Source organism: Leptidea sinapis, chromosome 5, assembly GCF_905404315.1.
Source record: "Leptidea sinapis chromosome 5, ilLepSina1.1, whole genome shotgun sequence".
Lineage (NCBI taxonomy): Eukaryota > Metazoa > Arthropoda > Insecta > Lepidoptera > Pieridae > Leptidea > Leptidea sinapis.
Genome location: NC_066269.1, coordinates 12,318,639 through 12,341,376, shown reverse-complemented (window position 1 = coordinate 12,341,376; position 22,738 = coordinate 12,318,639). Strand labels below are relative to the sequence as shown.

At 34.7% G+C, this 22,738-nt stretch overlaps 1 protein-coding gene and 1 long non-coding RNA gene across 3 annotated transcripts in view; one reads left to right on the top strand and one right to left on the bottom strand.

The window, feature by feature from the left end:
• Positions 1-982: 982 nt before the first annotated feature.
• The window catches only part of LOC126980138 (bumetanide-sensitive sodium-(potassium)-chloride cotransporter), a 104,005-nt gene continuing 82,249 nt past the window's right edge, over positions 983-22,738 (top strand). Inside the window, exon 1 of one of the 2 annotated variants that reach the window (XM_050829714.1) lies at positions 983-1,327. The gene's annotated coding sequence lies outside the window, so the exon portion shown is untranslated. The remainder of the gene's footprint in view (positions 1,328-22,738) is intronic. The other variant, XM_050829713.1, reaches the window with a different exon arrangement.
• LOC126980166 (uncharacterized) lies at positions 18,734-19,991 on the bottom strand. The gene is made up of 3 exons (XR_007732965.1): positions 19,872-19,991; positions 19,238-19,371; positions 18,734-19,165 (listed from the first exon to the last, which is right to left on the bottom strand). It is a non-coding gene; the product is annotated as an uncharacterized LOC126980166 (long non-coding RNA).

Below are 22,738 nucleotides of genomic sequence, written 5' to 3'. Positions count from 1 at the left end.
TCTCATTTGCCCAGTAATTTCACTAGCTACGGCGCCCTTCACACCGAAACACGGTAATGTTTACACATAAGTAAATATGTACGACGACCTGTATAGCCGAGTGGTTAGCGATCCTACCTACTAAGCTAGAGGCCCCGGGTTCGAGTCCCGGTAGGTGCTAGCATTTATATGATGAATACAGATGTTTGTTTCCGAGTCATGGATGTTTAAATGTATTTATGTATGTTTATATGAATTTATGTATGTTTAAGTAAGTATATTGTATTAAATATATCATTATCTTGAAACCCATAACACAGGCTATATATGCTTAACTTGGGGCAAGATAATTTGTGTGAAAAGTGTGTCAATATTATTATTATTATATTATTATAAATGCTTCACGGCAGAAATAGGCGCCGTTGTGGTACCCATCTAGCCGGCAGCCTGTGCAAAGGAGCCTCCCACTGGCAAATAGGTATAAGTACTAAGTAGTACCCTAATGTTTGAATGCGGTTTTCACTGATGTATTTTGGCAAGCCCCCCTTAACATTAGTTTCCTTAAAAACGGTTCGGTTCATAAACAAAACTGCGTGGAATTTTTTTTTGAATTAGGCGTTACTTTGCGGAAATCCATAATTATACAAATGACATGACGATGAACGAAAAAAATCTGGCCATAATCGTGCCAGATTTTGGCGAGACAACACGTCCTGTGGATGCCTCGTGTAGGGGCGAAACACGTGTCGAATTGTTTTAAAAACAAATATTGGCAGAATTAACACTAAAGAAAACTTAAATCATTTGTATAAAACTGCGTGGGCAAATTCACAAGTGCCCACCTATATATTTTGTATAATATTTCTGTTCTTTGAAATTCTCTTGAATTTTATATCTGACCATCGACTAACGAATCGACGTACAGAAAATATATTACTTGTTGAGTACAGTACTATAAATAAACGGTAATGGTGTGGCATGGGAACAAACGAACTGAGGCACGGGTTGCGTACATGCTGTCATAACTGGTAGAAATCTCGTCAAAACTAGAACTAATAACAGCTGAAGTAATTAAAAATGTTTACAGTACAAATGTAAGGGCGCGTTCGCGTTATAAATTCGCGTCTCGAAGGCTTCGCGACTCTGATGCGCAGACCATAACGAAGTCAGCACGTGTATTATGCTGTTTTCCTCATCGCGAATAGACGTAAAATTATAATAAAATAATCGACTCATTACAAATACATTTATTACAACGAACGCGTTACATTTTGATGTGATATTGTGGAATTGTTAACTTGTGATAGTGTGAATGTATTCGTTAAAAAATTACTAATTTCTGCTACCGGTAAGTCACAATTTTATCTTATAATTGTGTTTAAGATTTTACGATAACCATAACTAAACAAGATAAGTAACAGATACTGTAATATTTGTTAAGATTTGTTTAAATATTTTATACCTACTCCAGTTTCATTACGAGATACGCTGCGTTAGAAATAAAACAAGTTAATTAATTGAAATAAAATAAATAAATAATTTTAACATTTACAATTATCTAATAAATTATAACAATGACTCTTAAATACAAATAGTTCTCTAATTTTAGTAAATAATTTCATTTTTGTTAAGATACCTTCAAATTCGCTTTTTAATATTCAAATCTATTAGGTTGGTTATCAGTATGGAATTTTAAATAGCATTCGATATCTAAATTTAAAAATTTAACTTTTTATGTTATTTTGAATATTATCAGCTGTAATGTTTATTATAAAGCACAATGGTTATGGTGTTACCATAACCATATGTATTGCACTTCTATTCTATATTGTAATTCTAATAAATACAGTTCAAAGTTTAATTATATTTTATGACACAAATTAGCCGCACGAAAACTAAAAAAGGCATTTATTTTCTCAAAATTAATTCCTTTAGAATTCTTTTTAATGTCATCTCTAACAATACAACCGCTTCGCAAACAAATGGCGTTCTGATATAGAAGAAGCGGCGCAAGAAACTCTCAGAGCATTCTTTTTTTGCGCTGTTTTTAATAAAAATACAAAATTGTATTTTTTTTATGATAATAAGGGACGCCATGCCCATTACAATGCAGTGCCGCTCAGGATTCTCAAAAAACCCAAAAATTCTGGCACTACAATTGCGCTCGTCACCTTGAGACATAACATGTTAAGCCTCATTTGCCCAGTAATTTCACTAGCTACGGCGCCCTTCAGACCGAAACACAGTAATGCTTACACATTTCTGCTTCACGGCAGAAATAGGCGCCGTTGTGGTACCCATAATCTAGCCGGCTTCCTGTGCAAAGGAGCCTCCCACTGGTTTATTATTAAACTAAACAATATGAGGTACTTACATATTATTTTTAAATTGTAGACCCACTTAGAGATTGAAAAAGAGATACTAGTTAGAGGCAGAAGAAACGAAAAAAAAAGAGGAACAAAATATTATAAAATCCAACAAGCTGTAACAGTCAACTAGCTGGTTCTAGTACAATGAAACAAATAACACAGAATTAGAGCTAACTTAAAAAAAATAGTAATAATAATAAAATTTTCAAAATCTATAAAGCAAAAAAAAGCTATTAAGTAATCATAATCTAGTCATCTGATCAACTCTTGAATAGTACGATGTACGACAGACATTTTTTAACAAAACATTTAAATTTATTTATAGATAATGCCCGAATGTGTATATATTTACCCTTAAAGGTATTATGTATATTATGAAGCCTACTAGAATTGGTTACAAGCAATCCCTTATTTCTGGTGTTATAATGATGAACAATTATTTAGTACTTAACAATTTATATTTATAAACTAGTTGACCCGACAGACGTTGTTCTGTATATAATAAATAAAATTATGTTTTTTTTTGAATTTGTCAATAATATATCATAACATCAGAGATTACTTCGTAAAATACGCACCCTGCTGTCGTAATGAAATTGTTTCACAGCAGAACTGTCAGACCGTGCGTCAATAAACTCTCTCATAGAAATTATGTATGGACACATCAAAGGAAATACAAAATTTTTATTTAGCAGCATTTTCCTATTTCTTCACCTTTTAAACCTTCTCTAGACATCCACAAATAATTCAAGACCAAAATTAGCCAAATCGATCCAGCCGTTCTCGAGTTTTAGCGAGACTAACGAACAGCAATTCATTTTACATATATAGATTATTGACAAAAATAATATATATCCAATGAGGCCTGCCAAGTAAGCTTTAAATGGTAAAAAAAAACGTAATTATAAATTAAAATTGCTTACTATTTGTACTTATCCGTACTCCAAGCAAAAATTCTATAATATTTAATTTATTAATGAATGCATATAATAGTTATGGGCTGTATAAATAAATACATTTTAATTGAGATATTAATTTACATTTATGCATTATGTTATTTTTTTAATGAAAATGGGACGAGACAAGCTGTATGTTCAGTTGATGGTAATTAATACGCTCTGCCCATTACAATGCACTGCCGCTCAGGGTTCTTGAAAAACCCCAAAAATTCTGAATGGCACTACAACGGCGCTCGTCACGATATAAGATGTTAAGTCTCATTGGCCCAGTTATTTCACTAGCTACGGCGCCCTTCAGACCGAAACACAGTAATGCTCACACATTACTGCTTCACGGCAGAGATAGGCGATTTATCCATCCAAAACAATTGGTGCGTACAGTTACAGCTATAGACATACATACTAATATACATTTTGGTGACATTACTTCAATTTTCTATCACTTTGCGTCGTGTTCAACAGCCTTTAGAGATAACTTTAAAGGCCTTTCTCAGAATTATTTTCTTAGCAAACTTAAATAAAGGATTGGCCTCCACTGCGCTCCAACTGGATAGCGCACTACCTAAGAACTATTTTATTACGGCAACTAATAGATGCTTGTGTGCGTGGCATCTTGACACTCAATGGCATCCTTCAAATTTTGTAACATACGCTTCGTGTTATTTTACATTGAAATTAATAAAATACAAAATACTTACTGATGACTGGTGATCCCAGTGCCTTTCTTATTATTATTGTTTTTTTTTATGGAATAGGAGGACAAACGAGCGTACAGGTCACCTGGTGTTGAGTGATCTCCGCCGCCCACATTCTCTTGCAACACCAGAGGAATCACAAGAGCGTTGCCGGCCTTTTAGGAAGGTGTACGCGCTTTTTTTGAAGGTACCCATGTCGTATCGTTCCGGAAACACCGCACAAGGAAGCTCATTCCACAGCTTTGTAGTACGTGGAAGAAAGCTCCTTGAAAACCGCACTGTGGAGGACCGCCACACATCCAGATGATGGGGATGATATCCTAACTTGTAGCGTGTCTTGCGAAGGTGGAATTGTTTGTAGTATTATTTTTATAAAGTTTTACTACGCAACCCGGCATTTTAGTTTCAATGACTAGGCTATTTTCAGTAGGCAATGTAGTAGAGGAAAAAAAAATATCAACAAAAAAGCAAACTTGACAGACGATAATATATGTTTCAAATAACATATTGCTTTTTTGACTCTTAGAAATTTGAAAATTTTCAAAAATCGGAAAGTTATTGTTTTACTCCGTTTTTCGAAAATGGAGTTTTCTTTAGATCTCGACGTTTTAAGGTCCGAGGAAGCTTCGCTGTGTATTCCCGCGATGGTGTACGTCTGTATATATGTATAGTGTGTGTGTGTGTGTAACCTCTTATAACTTTTGAATGGCGCGATCTATTTCAGCGCCATTCGAAAGGGCTTGACCGAACTTAAATTTTGAATACAATTTTGTAAAACGAACCGATTCGGAAGGGTCAATTTTAAGAAATTTAAAAAAAACTACGATCTTTTTTAGAAGTGTTTTTTTTTGGAATAATTTTTAAACGGCTTTACCGATCAATTCTAAAACCTAATCAGCTCTTAATATTACAAAACCACGTCCATCGCCACTAAGCCGGTTAAAATCGGTTGATTAATGAATTGAAGATTAAACGCATTCTTTAGTTATCGTTTACGAAAGAAAATTTGAAGCATTTAGACATAGAATTAGCGGGAAGTAGCAGGGATGGCCTTTAGGGTCAACCATTTTCCTTATTTTTTTAAACAAATATCGATATAGTACTAAACACCAGGGCGAAATATATCGACAACGTTCGTATGAAATAATGCTTCTAATGTTTGTGGGAAGTTTTCACTTAAGCAAATTTAGTTGGGCGGTTTAACATGCTAACTGTTAAGGCATAAAAAGGCATTTATTTTTTCAAAATTGATTCCTTTAAAATTATTTTTGATGTCATTTCTAATAACTACTAGATATTACTACCGCTTCGGAAACAAATGGCGCTCTGAGAGAGAAGAGGCGGCGCAAGAAACTTTTTCCAGCATTCTTTTTTTGCGCTCTTTTCAATAAAAATATACAATATTGTACAGTCATTTTTATCGCTATAAAATAATCACAATCTAGTCCCAGGCTGTCCGATCATTTAGATATTCAGCAGTGGATTAATAGGATTTACGACAGAGCCATTTTTTTTATAAAAAAATTTAATTTATTTATAGATAATGCCTGAACAGTGGCTGGGACTTTATTATAGAAGTGTATACATTTACCCTTAAAGCTATTATGTATCTTATGAAGCCTACTAGAATTAGTTACAAGCAATCCCTTATTTCTAGTGTTATAATAATGAAAATCACTATTAAGAGCAAAAAGGTGACGATTTTTGTGAACGTATATTAAATTTTCATGGCGACAATGAACAGTCATAATATTTATTTCTTTAAATTTTTTTTTGAGTTGTTAACAAAAATATTAGCTAGTTTTAGTTTTGTTTTTATGTAAGTGACCAATGACGTTATTATAAGCTGCTATATATTGTTGTATAAGCTCAAAAATAGGAGAGTCTCATTTGATTAGTAAACATAATATCATCGTTAATTGTTATGGTATGAAACATGAAAGAGTAAGTTTCTGGCAGACGGTCAATTCAAAACTAAAGTAAATGCTATTATATATAATATTAAGAGGAACCGGTGATTCACCTCGCATTGAAATCTGCGCGTTAGTAAGCCCGTAAATAATTCAAAGATATCGATTTATATTTGTAAATACAAGCGCCTCATTTGAAATCACGTGTTAGATCGTCTAGTCATAGGAATGATTGCTACTTTTTAACTGACTTCAAAAAGGAGGAGGTTATCAATTCGATCGGTATTTTTTTATGTAAGTACACCGATTACTGTGATCTTTGTGATCCAATTTACGTAACTTTTCTTTAGTTCGATGCAGAATAGATTCCATTTGTTCCCATAAAAATTTTACATAGTTTGGCCCAGTAGTTTTCATTTTATTAACAATTTTTTTGAAAATTATTGTTTACCTCGATGATGAACCCAAGCGGACAGACACGCGTGGCCAGACAACCTTAGCAATTACAGTAAGTATATAATATTAAGTTTTAATTTGTTTAGGGCTTGGCACTGACTTACAACCTACCAATAGGTAGCACATATAAATAATAGCTTTTATTAATATTAAAGGTAAAGTGTATTAAATTAAATTTTTAGTTACTTGATACTTTTCAGGTTTTTTAAACGTAGATTTATTTTTTATATTATTAGGAGTTGGAGAGGAGGAGGCACTTTATGGTGAAAATCTTATGGGTTCGCGTCACCGACATAACTCATGACTGGCGCATGCGATAAATAAATAATTAAAAAAATAAATATAAATATTTATACCTAGTAAGACACTTTTTGGATGGCTCAAATCTCGCGTCACCGACATGCTTATAGCAGTATATCTGTAGTCTCTGGGATATTGAGAGACTTGAACAGCAATTGTGTGCAAATGATGACATGATGACAATTATACACATAAATTAGGAATCCCATAGTGTGAATTGATCATTAGATGAAGTATTTAATATACTAGCTGCTGCCCGCAGCTTCGTCCACGTGGATGCTATAATCAGCAAAAATATTATGGCCATATGACTATGAAAATAAGATACGTAAGTGTAAAGCATTGAGTACTTTGTTGCATCACTTCAGATTTATTGTAATTAAAATTATTTGTAAAACGACGAGTTTCTTGCCACTTCTTCTCATTAGCTCAACCCTTTACCAAGTGGCGGTAAATTCAAATGGTAAAGAAATTTTTTTGACATTCATAAGTGTCATTTACGTGACCTACATGATTAGAGTGATTTTGATTTGATTTGATTTATAGCGTGATAATATATAGTCTATCTGGCCAAGTTTTATACATATAAGTGCTATATTAAAAAAAACACTATTTAATTATCCTCCCGCAATCCCCTTGCAGGTGAAATTTCGTTAAAATCAGTTCTTAGCCGACCTTTACTAGACGAAAGGAATATTTAAATAAAACAATAAATACCTCCCCGGGGATTCCCCCTGAAAACGAAATCTGGAAGGGTCTTGAAACGTCGGGTTAGCTAAAATAAAATATAAATGTTACTTTTTTGCAAAAATCACAGTAACAACTACACGCGTTTTAATTCTTTAAAAGTGTTTCATTTAAATGTGTAACACTCGCGTTAATGAAAGGAATATTCCTACCAAATTTCAAGTACATAGGTGGAAATCTCTTATAAATATAATACTAGATAGAAGACTAGACTTCGCTGTACATACATTAAAAGGCATAAAAGGCATTTATTTTCTCAAAATTTAAAATCTTTTAATTTTTTTTTTAATTTCTAGAATTTCAATCAACAATTATTTCGTTGCTTCCTGGTCTTCTCTGTCATAGAAACATATTGGATTTCAAAAACTGATCCCAATTTCGTTCTCTGCACCCTCGAGAACCTCGGATTCGATATCTATATTGTTGAAATCATAAACTTGCGCGGCGGCCATCTTGGATTTCTAAAATGATGACAAATTCGTTCTCTGCACTGAAATACTCGTCCTCAATCGGTGTCAATCTCTCTCATCCTTGAACAAAAACCTCCGCCTCTTCTTGAACAAAAACGTCTCAAATTTCCGTGACGCTTTATTCCGTTTCATTTGTAAAAAAAAATATCCTCATGCGCCTAAAGAAGCTTCACTTCAAAATGCATAAAAATATCACAACATTTCGTACTCTTGCGCAACTGTAAGTTTTATAAAATATTACGCGGTCCTTCCGGGGTGGGGGTCGCTGCCCCGCACCGCTCGGTTCGTGACCATTCCATGTCCACGCCGAACGTATATCTAATGCTATAGATATACGTTCGAGCGCTTTTTGCCTAAAGTGTTGGGAAAACCTCGCCTAGTACAAAAATAAAATTTGGAATTACTTGTTTTACATCACGCTACAAACAATGTGCACCAAATTTGTTTATATATAAAGACACTAGCTGACCCGACAGACGTTGTTCTGTACATAATAAATAAAATACTTTTATTTATGAATTTGTCAGTAATATTTCATAACATCAAGAATCATTTCGTAAAATATGCTCCCTGTTGTTATTATGAAATTATTACACAGCAGAACTGTAAATTCTCTCATAGAGAATATGTCCCTACAAAACAAAAATTGGAAATAAAAATAATTATGTGTTATCATCGTTGGATGGGGGCTCGCAGGACCGATCGTCATGGCGATCTTTGGGGAAGGCTTTTGTCCAGCAGTGGACGTCTTCCGGCTGAAGTGATGATGACTTGATAAAAATGTTTTATATGCAGGTGCCGCTCAGGATTCTTGAAAAGCCCAAAAATTCTAAGTGGCACTAAATTGCGCTCGTCACCATGAGACATAAGATGTTAAGTCTCATTTGCCCAGTATTTTCACTAGCTACGGCGCCCTTCAGATCGAAAAACAGTAAAGTTTACACATTACTACTTTACGGCAGAAATAGGTGCCGTTGTGGTGCCCATAATCTAGCCCGCATCCTGTGCAAAGGAGCCTCCCATTGGTGGGTGAGATAAAATTCTATCCACATTAGGCTAAGTTCCCGATGTCAGGAAAACCAATTCCCGCAACACCGTTCACGAGTAAAATCTTAGAAGCTGTTCATAATTTAATATATTTTGTTTTATTGTTAATTTGTAGTATATGTAAGATTTGACGTGAAGTGCTGCGGGTTGCACGATTTTTATTCATAAGATTCTTTATGGATAGGTATTGTATTGTTATTCGAAACAGAATAATTAACAATTTGCACGCCACGACTTTTACAATTCAACATTAAACAGTAGTACTCTTACCTGCATAATTTTCAGGACAATTTGTAACGGCGAAACAGATGCTATATTTGCAGTCTAAGTGCTATTTTACAGTTAAATGTCAAATATTCTATTAATGAAACTACCGTAAAGCGCATAGGACGAGCGTACTGACCTGTATAAATACCACTGGACAGGCTGTTCCATATGTTTGACAGCAATTTATTTGTGCCTATTTGAAGCGCCACTCGCGAGTGTCCAGAGAACTAATTTTGACGTATAATACAAATGGCTGCGAGGGATCCGTATAATACTCTGAAGTTTTTTGCATTTTGAATTAATTTCGGTCGTTTTCCGTGTTATTTATACTTCAGGGATCAACGAAATAAAATTCACATTTTTTTTGTAAATGGTTTTCCTATCGATGTTTGCTTAGCTGAGGTTGTCAATACTGGTTTTAGTACCGCCGACTCTCGCTACATGGCCAACAGCGCCAAAATGCCGAACATCAAACAGGCCTAAAAGCACTTTGATACCCGCCAGTCCAGTCGTAAATAGTAGAGGTCAGTGGACGAGCGACAGTGGTGAGCAGTAAGAACAAACACCAATAATTTTTACTTAGTTCCTAACGCTTTTCGATTGTGTTGTAGTTGTATAATGTTATTGACACTAGATGGCGCTTAGCACAAGACTTTATGTATTTAATATCACAGAAAGGGATGGATACATAGGTATTAGTTGAAGTTAATGGTTTGTAAATCGTGCCCTGAGCATTTTAATTTAAAAAAATTATGGTTGGTTCCGTTGAAGTTTGAAAGGCGCGATTTGCAGCAGAGCAAACGGATGGGCGGGCCCCCTCACTGTAGGCGAGGTAGCCAGCGCAAGTGCACGTCCCACTAAATTAAATATAATTATATTGTCATATGGTTAAGCCAAGATATATACTGAATTTAATTGATACGCGCTGCGCGTTACAATGCAGTGCCGCTTAGGATTCTCGATTCTCGAAAAACCCAAAAACTCTGAGCGGTACTACAATTGCGCTCGTCACCTTGAGGCATAAGATGCTAAGTCTCATTTACCCAGTAATTTCACTAGCTACGGCGCCCTTCAGACCGAAACACAGTAATGCTTACACATTACTGCTTCACGGCAGAAATAGGCGCCGTTGTGGTACCCATAATATATCCGGCATATTGTACAAAGGAGCCTCCCACTGGTTGAATGTGCAGGCATTCTTGTATTTTTTTGTTTGAAGGATGCCGAAGTTAGTAAAATAACCGGGGTCCTGAGACTTTTTCATCTTATGTCTCAAAGTTAGATAAAAATCGCAATGCTGCTAAGAATTTTGAGTCAAAAATCACTGAGCAGCACTGCACAGTAGCGACGGTCACTTTTCATTATACCACCACGTTTACCAGTGGGAGGCTCCTTTGCACAGGAAGCCGGCTAGATTATGGGTACCAAAACGGCGCCTATTTCTGCCGTGAAGCAGTAATGTGTAAACATTATTCATCTTTGTTTCGGTCGCCAATATCTAGTGAAATTACTGGGCAAACGAGACTTAACATCTTATGTCTCAAGGTGACGAGCGTAATTGTAGTGCCGCTCAGAATTTTTGGGTTTATCAAGAATCCTGAGCGGCACTGCATTCTAATGGGTAGGGCGTATCAATTATCTTCAGCTGAATGTCCTGCTCGTCTCGTCGCTTTAAATATATGAACCTCTCTTTCATCCTGTCAGTATTTTGCGGTTTTAGTTTCAATCAAGGTCTTCCTAATAGCTTAGGATTTGGCCATCTTCTTGAAAGATAAAGACTAAATACTTTGTACTTATCAGAAGTTTCTCTCAGTATCTATATTAAATTGGATGTTTTCTCTTGAATTTGAATTTGTGTGAGTAGCTCTGGTGAAGCTAAATTCCACCTTACAGTGTGTTACAGAAATGATACGAGCATGAAATTAAACAGATTCTGTGTAGACGTTGTTTATATAAATAATCATGTTTTATAATTTACTTTTCCGCTAAATAATATTCAGTTTATAACAGGACCTTGGGTATTTATGTATATCTTATATTATTTGTATTGAATGGTCTAGCGGTTGGTTTTTAAGCGTACTTGGAAGTTATCGTACTTTGGAGTCTGGAAGTCTTTACAGTTTTTTGGAATCACAGGAGCGTTGTCGGCCTTTAAGGAAAGTGTACGGGCATTTTTTGAAGGTACCCATGTCGTAGCGTCCCGGAAACATTGCACGAGGAAGCTCATTCCACAGCTTTGTAGTGCGTGAAAGGAAGCTCCTTGAAAACCGCACTGTGGAGGACCACCACACATCCAGATGGTACGGATTATACCCTAACTTGTGGCGTGTCGTGCGAAAGTGGAATTCGGCGGCAGGAATCAGGTTAAACAGCTCTTCGGAACACTCCCCGTGATACATGCGGATAAAAGACACACAATGAAGCGACGTCTCTACGCAACGCCAAGTAATCCAGCCGTTCACAGAGCTCTGGGTCCCTGACAATTCGAGCTGCTCTGCGTAGTACGTACTTTGTTAAATTCCTCTAAAGCTTATCAGGCAACCATATTGACGAGCTTATAGACAAGTGATCACTGACGCTGACGTCTAAGCAATTTCAAATCCCGAACGATGCAAACATCATATACAAAATAGGTATATGAATGTTTGAATGGATATTAAGGGTGTTGTATCTGCTAACGGCCGAGATGTTGTCCCCGCACCTACCGCGCTCTCCATATTATTCACGCAGCTGGCGGCGCGGCCGCGCTGCGATCTGCTACCGTACCATCGTCGCGTCGTGCGTGCCGGCTGCTGTTGTCAACTATCGATAAATGGTTTATTATAAGCCGGAAATCATCTGTAGAGCTATTGAATATTGAGGTTCAATTACTATGAATTAAAAGTTAGCGCGCCCGGCTGATTGTATTCAGTCGGGGCCTGGAGTAAAGAGCGGAAGCATCTCCCCCCTCTTTACGCACGCGCCTACAGTGTCGTAGTCGTCGATTACCGTGTTGTCGAGTTAATACTGAAGTTGTGCTATTTTAATTAATGATAACTAATAACTAACCCCAAAAAAAACGAGTTTTAAATATTGATGATGAGAAATGGTGCAAATATTTTAAGAATTATTACTGTGCTTCGGTCTGAAGGGCGCCGTAGCTAGTGAAATTACTAGGCAAACGAGATTTAACATCTTATGTCTCAAGGTGGCGAGCGTAATTGTAGTGCCGCTCAGAATTTTCTGGAATCCTGAACAACACTGCATTGTAATGGGCAGGACTTATCAATTACCATTAGCCGTACGTCCTGCTCGTCTCGTCCCTTATTATTATAAAAACAAAATGGGCTGCAAAAAGACTTACAATCAGCTGACCAGAACACAAACTGTATCATAATGCGTTCACGGTATTAATCAACTCGTAATAGATGTCTGCTAAGTAGACAGGCGACACCCAACCCAATAATGATATTGATTGAACTGCAGGTGGTAGTACGCCCCGTTATTTCTATATAATCTTGTTGTCAAGCAACTGACCAAGTCCACATGATATAGGTATTCAAATGCACTTATAAAGTGTTATTTAATTCAAGTCAATATATCGGAATTTGAACGTACAAACACCATTTAATGAGTAATTAATATATTTATATAGTATGTTTTGTTTATGAAATTAAGGGATGAGACAAGCAGGACGTTCAGCTGATGGTAATTGATACGACCTGCCCATTGCAATGCAGTGCCGCTCAAGATTATTGAAAAACCAAAAAAATTCTGAGTGGCACTTCAACTGCGCTCGTCACCTTGAGACATATGATGTCAACTCTCGTTTACCCAGTAATTTCACTAGCTACGACGTCCTTCAGACCGAAACAAAGTAATGTCACCTTGAGACATATGATGTCAACTCTCGTTTGCCCAGTAATTTCACTAGCTAGGACGTCCTTCAGACCGAAACAAAGCAATGTTTACACATTACTGCTTCACGGCAGTAATAGGCGCCGTTGTGGTACCCATAATTTAGCCGGCATCCGGTGCAAAGGAGCCTCCCACTGGTGATATCAATTTATTACCAAAACTTTCAGCTATCCATTTTATTTGTTTTGATAGAAAAAGAAATGATTTACAAATTCTTTGTATAAATGTAGAGCCGGATATTTTCATCTTTTGATTTTCAAAAATGAAATATTATATACTTTTCTATGTAATCAGATGTCGCATGTTATCATGAACGTAACTCAATTGAATTACGCAGTTAGTACGTATTTATTTGGCTTTTTCTTATAACGAAACAAGCATATCAAAATTAACGGCTAAGGCTTAGATTATTTATTCGCTAGATCACTGATGACAGTGGTCGGCAAACTTATTAGCCAAAGAGCAAATTATGAACATTAAAACAGTAAAAAAATTGAGAGCCAAATCTGCTTGTTTAGTAATTTTTTATAACACTGAATAAGTAGTATACTAAATTAAACTAAATTTGCTTGCATCTCCATGGAAAGTATGAGTAAGTCAGGGTTGTATGTTATTGTTTTTAATGTTATGTAAGCATGATTCAAGTTCTCGTCAATAAGACGACTTATCAGTTAACTCCTGACAATGTTCACGCTTGATAAAGATTGTTTGCATATATGTAGAACCGCAAAGGGAAAGAACAGCAAATGCGGGTTTTTCAGCTGATAGTAAGAGTCAGTAATACTATTCCAAGCGTTGAAATTGATGTCTTCCTTCTCAGAGTCATTCAAAGCAGACCACTTGTGCTCTGAACTAAGATCACATTTTTCCGTCTCCAATCCAACCCTCGTTTTCGTTATAAAACATTAGCCCGCTTCGCTGAGCGAATTTTAAAAGTAAATAAATTAATGAAGGAATGTTGGAATTTCAAAAATAAGTAGCCATAAACCATCTAGGATAATTTATTTATTTTATTTTCATTTATAAAGACAAGGATATTTCGCATCGAATGGTGGTAGTTTCATGTCGATACGATCAGTGGTTTAGGCTTGAAAGAGACTCAAACAATGAACATTTTCATTATATATATATATATATATAGAAGCCTAGCCGTTCCCGCCCGCATCGCTGGGCCAATTTTAAAAGGAAGGAACGTTGAAATTAAAAAATAAGGAGCCATAAGCCCACGGACTAATAAAAAAATAAGGACTCCGTGTCACCATACATAACAGTGTAGCACCTAAACAAGCCGATTAACGTGTAAATACATAGTCGCACGCACACACTTACACTACTACAGGCCGATAGGCGGCCATTATGAGAATTGTCATCGAATGTGACAGATCAGCTTGCTAGGATAAATTTCGCATCGAATGTTGGTAGTTTCATGTCGATACGATCAGTGGTTTAGGCATTGTTGAGCCTCAAACAAAGACCATTTTCATTATATATATATATATATATATATATATATATATATATATATATATTGAAGATTTATTATACCAGTGTGTGTCTGAGCGGTTAAGCTTCTTACTGCACTTGACAGCGAGTATCACTTTCGCGCATGATGTTGGTGCGACGAATTCGAGCCGTCGTCTAGTGTACACTTAAGAAAACCAACTAAAATGACCCTCGCCCTGCCCATTTTCATAGGTGTGTCGTAATTTAAGCGATTAGATCAGCCACTATATTACTGTAATCTTGTAATTGAAATAAACTTAGCAGAAGTCACATGGGTTTGGGTAATTACCTACACATAGTTATGTCAGCTGGTTGAACAATTTAATGATAACGTTGTTATTGTTTACACCATAGACTATATATTATCTAAGGCCAAAAAAATGGATTTACTTACGGCCGTTACCAATATACTATCTACAGATACAGATAAATTACTACCTTCTACTGTCAGTAATTAGCTGTCAATAATCTGAAGCTGTCCCAATATACCCGATAAGTCATTCTTATCGCCTCATATTGGGACGCGTTAATTGCAATTTCCATACAAACTTCTATCACTGGTAAGCTGTACGTCGTCCCATTGACAGACAGCGTGTGCGGATAAGGTGAGTTACCGTCGATAAGTTTATTGAGACTGAAAAGTCAACTATAGTTACGATTTTTATCTCTAGTATGACATAGACAGAATATTGGGAACGGCCGTTAATGTATTTGATTAATAAGAATATAATACCGGAGGGATTGGAGCCTTGGTGTAAAAATTTAAAAACGTTGAATAGTGTTCCTTAAGATATTGAAGAGTAAAACGTTTTGTGTGGCGAGGAAGACAAACTACTTTAAAGAGCTTAGAGTATTTTTTTACATATAAGTATTTTAAATTCTTCGCTATTATTGTAATGTTTCTCATAATAAAGGTCATATAAGCGTTTACGAGTTTTGTGGATACCCATTGTTGCCCAATCATTAAAACAATGTTTGTTGTTTACTGTCACCGTCACTGGAGTAAAAATCCTGCTAAAGTAAAAACAGACAACCTCGAATAATTCTGTTTATTGCTCACTTAAATATAAGATTATTTTAGTTTTTTAACACATACTGAGTTACGGTGATATAGTGATCTCTTGTTAGTATGACAGGTATATTTGGTGTTTTAAGGATTTATAGACGATATTAGCCGTGATATGAGCAAGTGAAGCACCGTTATGCTAGTGTGTGTGCGGTTACGGGGGATACTAGTTACACAATTTTTTCTCCCTTAAATAATCATATATGGCCACAAATACTTATATCGTATCGTTTTTACACTATATCACAACGCACGACGGCATTTTTTAAATATTTTATTGAGACGCAAACTGATCTGTCACAGACTATGACAATTCTCATAATGGCCGCCTATCGGCCTGTATTAGTGAAACCCCCTTATTCATAATAGTCTTCTAACTTAAAGCATTGCTAATTGTCACTCTGTCTTCTTCTGTTGACCTAAGTCAGAATGAGAAAAAACACTCCTTAGCGGCTGTTTAAAGTTAGCGGACCACTATGAATAAGGGGGTAAGTGTGTGCGTGGGGCTATGTATTTACACGTTAATCGGCTTGTTTTGGTGCTACACTGTTATGTAAGGTGGCACGGAGTCCTTATTTTTTCACTAGTCCGTGCATAAAATTAATGTATTTGATACTTGTTAGATAACATTTCCAACTATAATAACTATTATGATATTTATATTACACTTCTACGTTTAACTATAACTTTAAGTGCGTTTTTCTCATTATTGCATAAAGTGCACTTATTCAGTTCTGCCAGAATACCCTCGATATATAGACCACAAAACGGACTAGAGAGAAATACACCACTAACAGGGATGTACAGCGAGATAGAAATGATAAGCGAATCTATTATGACTGTAACCGATTTTGATGAACAAGTCGTAAAAAGTCAGCCACGCTTGATATTAATTGGCTCCTTAGTATTGTGAATATCAAAACACTAGCGAACGCACACATTGACATACAATATTCACTTTCCAATTTTAGTTTTTAATACTAATAGATTTTGTGTGTAACGTGTTACGTTACGAATCGGCTTACCATTCCAGAAGAAGTTATCACTTAAATTTGTAAGTTTGTAGGTAAACACCCAAATCTTTACACTAAAATCATAGACGTGCCCCGGCACAACACCTCGCTATAAAAATAATCTTTTACAAATTAAATCTAAATTAACGTTATACAGTTCCGGTCCCTACCGAATGTCAGTTAAAATTTATGATAAGTTACCAGAACACTTAAAACCAATATTAAAAAAAAAAAATCTTTGAAAAATTACTTTTGGTAAAAAGTTATTATTCTATTAATGAATACTTAGAGGAAAAAAATAATTGAATGTCTGCGCCTCTGTTGTTCATTGCTCTATGCCTTACGAGGTGCATGTGATAATTATTTAGTACTACAATTTTGTTTAGTAACTAAGTCGCATGTAACGCAATTTAATTAAATATAATAGGAATATCTTATTAATGTCCAAAAATCAATTTAAAATATTAAAAAATTTTTTTTTTTGTTTTGTGTGGCAATGGAAAGTTTAAATCTAGTTTAATTGTTTTGATTTTTTTGTTAGCTTTAATTTTAGATCAGAGTTTCACTATTTTTTGTGTTTTGTGCTCATAGAGAATTAATAGTTTGTACACCTTCGTGTGACAGGACTGTGCGTTAGTAGCGCTCTCTGGGTTTCCACGGAAGACCAGTGTTGTGGATTCTTTCGAAACCACAACTATGCTGAGTTGGGAGCCCATTGGCGTCATTAGATCATAATTAGACTAGTATTACTTTAAGAACTATTATCAGAATGTATAATGACGTCAATAAGAAGTTTTTCTTTCTTTCTTTCAAATAAATAAAACTTTAAAATTACACAGTGCTATAGGGATCTTATACGGTGGTAGAGAACCATACGTGTGTAAGTGTGACTCGGACTTGACCTGTCTTTAAGAAATTCAACAGAATGTTTTCTTGGTATTTATACCAATATATTAATTATAAATTTAGTTTTTACTCCATCTGTTTATTCCAGACGAATCTGGAGGCATGCACTGGTAGATTGATCCTGCTATTAATAATTATTTATTATTCAAATTATAGAAAAAATTCGCCGCGATTATACTTCTTCCCCAAATGCATTCTCTGCACCCTTGAGAACCTCGTATATCCTTAATGTAATGAAATCATAATTTTGCGCGGCGGCCATCTTGGATTTAAAATAAACTTTAAATGACAGAGTTGTCAGTTGTGAGTACCTAAAACAAAAACAACATGGCGTGTAACCGAATATCGTGACGATTCGCTATCAAATTTGTCACACACGTCGATAAAGAAGTTTCACTTCAATAATAATTAAAAATAAACATTTTCTAATTAAATCACTACAGAATACAGAATCACTACAGAACAGAGAATTTAGTTACTCGGTTGGTATTTTTTGATTTTTGAGATTTCTTCCATTTAATTTTTTATCTAACTAATGGTATAGTATCCTCCCTAGTTGTTATAACTAGATGTCATAATAATTAATATAATTTCTAAAGATATGAGTAAATCGTTTGTATTTAATATAAATTTAAAAATAAGTGTCTTAATTAAACTTTAACATATTTTAATTAAAAAAAATAAGAATATATATGAAAAATGTACACCGCACTTCCCTTTAACGTCATTCAAACTAAATGGCATGTTAATACTTCCGTGTAGAGTAGATTAGAATACTTCGTTATTTTTATCGATTATCGAAATCACCAAGCTACGAAATCTATTCTATTGCGTTCACATCACGGCACTAGTCAACTTGTAAATTAAAAACATCTTAAATAGTGGTATTACTAATGATTTAAAAGTAATCTGTCAGAAAAAACCTGTTTAGTCTTTCAATAAATCACATTCTCGCTGATTTTGACATTGACAATTATTTACTAACCTATGAAAGATAAAATGGCTTCTCTAATACATTATTATGTTTAAAATGTTGTCGATATAAGTACATACTTTCACTATAACTGTTAAAGATAATGCAAAAAATAAGAACCACATTCTCATGTGTGCCAACAGTTTATTTGGTAATAAATCTCATCCAACACCCCGAAATTTCTTAGGATCAAATTTAGAGTCATCAGATCCATAATCAGATAATTCGAGTAATTCCATTTTTGATTTTTCTTTTAATGGGTGAATCTGGCGACCATGCGGAGGAACAATCATCAAATTAGTATCTTGATTATCACTTTCTTCGCTACTTTCGTTAATATTTTTATCGTTCTTGTTTTCATTATCATTTTCAACAGGTAAAACTAGATATTTACTAGGCTTTTTTCTTGGTTTCGGATTTTTAATCTCAACAGCTAACTTTACATGGTTCAACATTTCACCAGGCTCAAATAGTTTGTCACATTTAGACAATGTTTTTTTCTCGTCTCCTTTATATTTAGAAATATAATTATAGAGCAAATTTATTTTGATGATGTCATATAAACTGAAACCTTTACTATCGCCAATACGTATTTTAAAGTTTTCAATCTGTAAAAAAATCGCAATGTTATTCACGGCAGCAACTTTTTATTCAATTCATCTTCAAGAAAACATCCTTACCTTTGGTGCTATCGTGGAAAATCCATTGGTGGTATGTTTATGGGGCCCAAAATGGCCAGCGCTATTGAAATCATAGTCAATATCATAAAATAACCACTCGTCATCTTTTAATTTTTCAAATAAATGTAGTTTTTCTAGAACATATAATTATTGTTTTAATATATATATATATTTAAAACAAATGTTCTCATCTCCTGTTTCACTACCTCGCCAAATCAATTTGAATAATCTTTTTTGAGGTATATTTCTCTATTTATTTTTAATATCTAATATAGTATTTGTAACTTTTTAAAGAATAATATCACACCTCGGGAATAGACTAAAGGATCTTTAATTACAAAGCAGCCCACTGGAACTCTTGTGCTCTTTCTTCTCAGATCTGAGCCATATCTTTTCGAATGGGTTGTTGATTCGTTTGTGCAATAAGTGATTTAATACTTCTAATTTGAAATAAACGATTTGAATTTGAATCAATTATTGCATTTAGAAAAAGCTCAAGACTAGATTAATCTGAAATTTCAAAATTCTTCGTAGATTTGTATCTGCCCACAGGAAATAAATATTTTTAGTACAATTACGTAGTTTAGTTACGAGAACTAATAACAAGATTGTATAATTCTACTTAAATACGAACCTGGTAATATATTGTTTTTGTTTACGACTATGTAATCATCTCTATTTGGTGCATTATGCTGTGGTGGAACTCCTATAAGAGACAGTACTATATCAGCTAATACGCTTGTGGTAATGAAACAATCATATCCTAAAACTATTTTCTGTAACAAATAAGTAATCAACTCTATAATTGTATTAATTCTAATGATTGTCAAAATTTACTAGACAATTCAATGTAATGACTTCAGCAATTAGCAAGGAGTAGCGGTAAGTGAGAAGGTCATGGACAAATACTCTTACGTCTCAAGTTAACTTTGGCGTATTATAAAGAAATATATGAATATTATTTTGTACTGTATTATGTCTAGCAAAATACTAGAAAAAAAGTTTTAATTTTCTGATTATTGTGGCATCAACAAATAAAATTTAATAAATCACCAAATTAAAGCATCTACATCTCGTCAAGGAGATTTTCGTGCAACAATTTGGGTTGCACACGCAAAATGAATAAAATCAGCGGTTAACATTGAAACTCACTTGCTCCAACAACAAAATATTAATCTGTATAATTTTCTATTCATCTTTGATCGACAAATTGAAGCTTTATCTTTTGGATAGATTAAGACCTAAACTTTTACATGGCATTATAGTAAAAAATGCATAAAAATATCACAGCATTTCGCAGTCTTGCGCAACTGTAAGTTTTAAAAAATCATCGCATCGTTCGGTTCGTGTTTCAGCCATACCCGCGTCGATGTTATACGAGCGCTTTTTGCCTAAAGTGTTGGGAATACCTCGCCTTAAATAATTCCAAAGAAATCATTTAATTAGAATTAATTATGACAATGAGAAGCAATAATGTAAATTGTTAGATTAGAGAATAAATAATTATAACTCTAAAAAAATATCGACCCAACCAAACTCTGAAGTTCTCATTAAGATTTATTAAAACATGCCATTTACCAGTGGGTGTCTCCTTTGCACAGGAAGCCGGCTAGATTATGGGTACCACAAAGGCGCCTATTTCTGCCGTGAAGCAGTAATGTGTAGGGATTACTGTGTTTCCGTGTGAAGGTCGCCGTAGCTTGAAATTGGCAAATGAGACTTAACATCTTATGTCTCATGGTTACGAGCGCAGTCGTAGTGCATTGTAATGATAATTACCATCAGCTGAACGTCCTGCTCGTCTCGTCCCTTATTTATATATAAATATAAAATATTATACAAAAAAAGGCATGTTACAGTACAAGTTAAACATAATTTTATTGTTTTTTATTTTATTTCAAAAAAACAGTCATGTACAAAAAATGTTCTCATTCTATCCATTAACTATTCACTTAATAACTAAAGACCTTAACTGCCCACAAATAATACTATATACATAGTTAACAATAAATATTATGTGTTCATATATATGACGTAATTAATTAGGCACTGCACATATAAAGTAGTTTAACACGGGTATTTATTTTCCTTGAGTATCGTAAGATACAAGTGTGAATTTGCGAGACGATAATAATCCCTTTAATGGACACAATTATTGTGTAATGTTTGCTGGGCTTCCAGCGTCTTACAATCAACAAATATTGATAACAGCCTACTTCTGTTTCTATAAATCTACGAGTATATATATATATATATATATACTAGCTGACCCGACAGACTCCTTGTTGTTATAATGAAATTGTTTCACAGCAGAACTGTCAAACCATGCGTCACTTAATTCTCTCATAGAAAATATGTCCACACAAAACAAATATTGGAAATAAAAATAATTTTGGGTCCCAAATCGAATTAAAAAGTATCCTATCTCTCAAGTTGGACTAAACTGCACTCCATGAAGTAATCCCCATTAAAATCCGTTCATTCGTTTAGGAGTCCATCGCGGACAAACAATGTGTCACGTAATTTATATATATTAAGATATATATATAATGAAAATGGTCTTTGTTTGAGGCTCTTTCCCCCTAAACCACTGATCGTTAACGACATGAAACTACCACCATTCGATGCGAAATATATCTTAGATTATTTTTTGAATTCCAACGTTCCTTCATTAATATATTTTCTTTTAAAATTCACACAGCGAAACGGGCTGGAACGGCTAGTATATTTATAAAAGAGATTTCCACCTATGTACTAATCACAATATCTCTGGAAGTATAAGGCGTAGAGACTTGGGTAGTAATGACATCAAAAAGAATTCTAAAGGAATCAATTTTGAGAAAATAAATGCCTTTAATGCCTTTTAATATTCCTTTCGCCAAGTAGAGATCAGCTTTGAACTGATTTCACGTCAAGTCCACCCGCAAGAGTTTTGAAGTTATACTTCTTTAGGCATGTTGCGAAAAAATTATGAGAGTGAAATTTTAAGATGCGCGCGCATCATTGTAACACAAGTAACAGGCTGAAGTTGGTTCCTAAAATATTTAGATGTTTGCGTCATTCGTTATTATTTTTTTGGTTTCTTCGTCCATTATCAGGATAGGCAAAGGGTTCAAGCCCGTACAGCCGTATTCGTTATTTAATAATTAATTGTCAAAGCCATCGTTGCAAGATTTTAACAATATTGTATACTTTCTACAAACGTAGAATAGCACGAGGAATAAAAAATCATGTTTGCAATTCACACGTAGAAGTGAAACAAAAATCTTCTCCTGGTGTCTATGTAGTAATACGTCGTCCGCATGCGTCAGAATATATTGCGGTAAACTCGCGTCATACATAAGACTATCTCTTCTTCAACTATGATCGCCTGGTACCAAAACACTGCTTGCTATCACATTTTCTCCCATGAAATCTTATGAATTCATGTGTCTGTCTCTTTTTATAGCCTCGTTTTTTCGTTTCATCGACTTTCAATTCACAACGATTCTAAATAGGTTT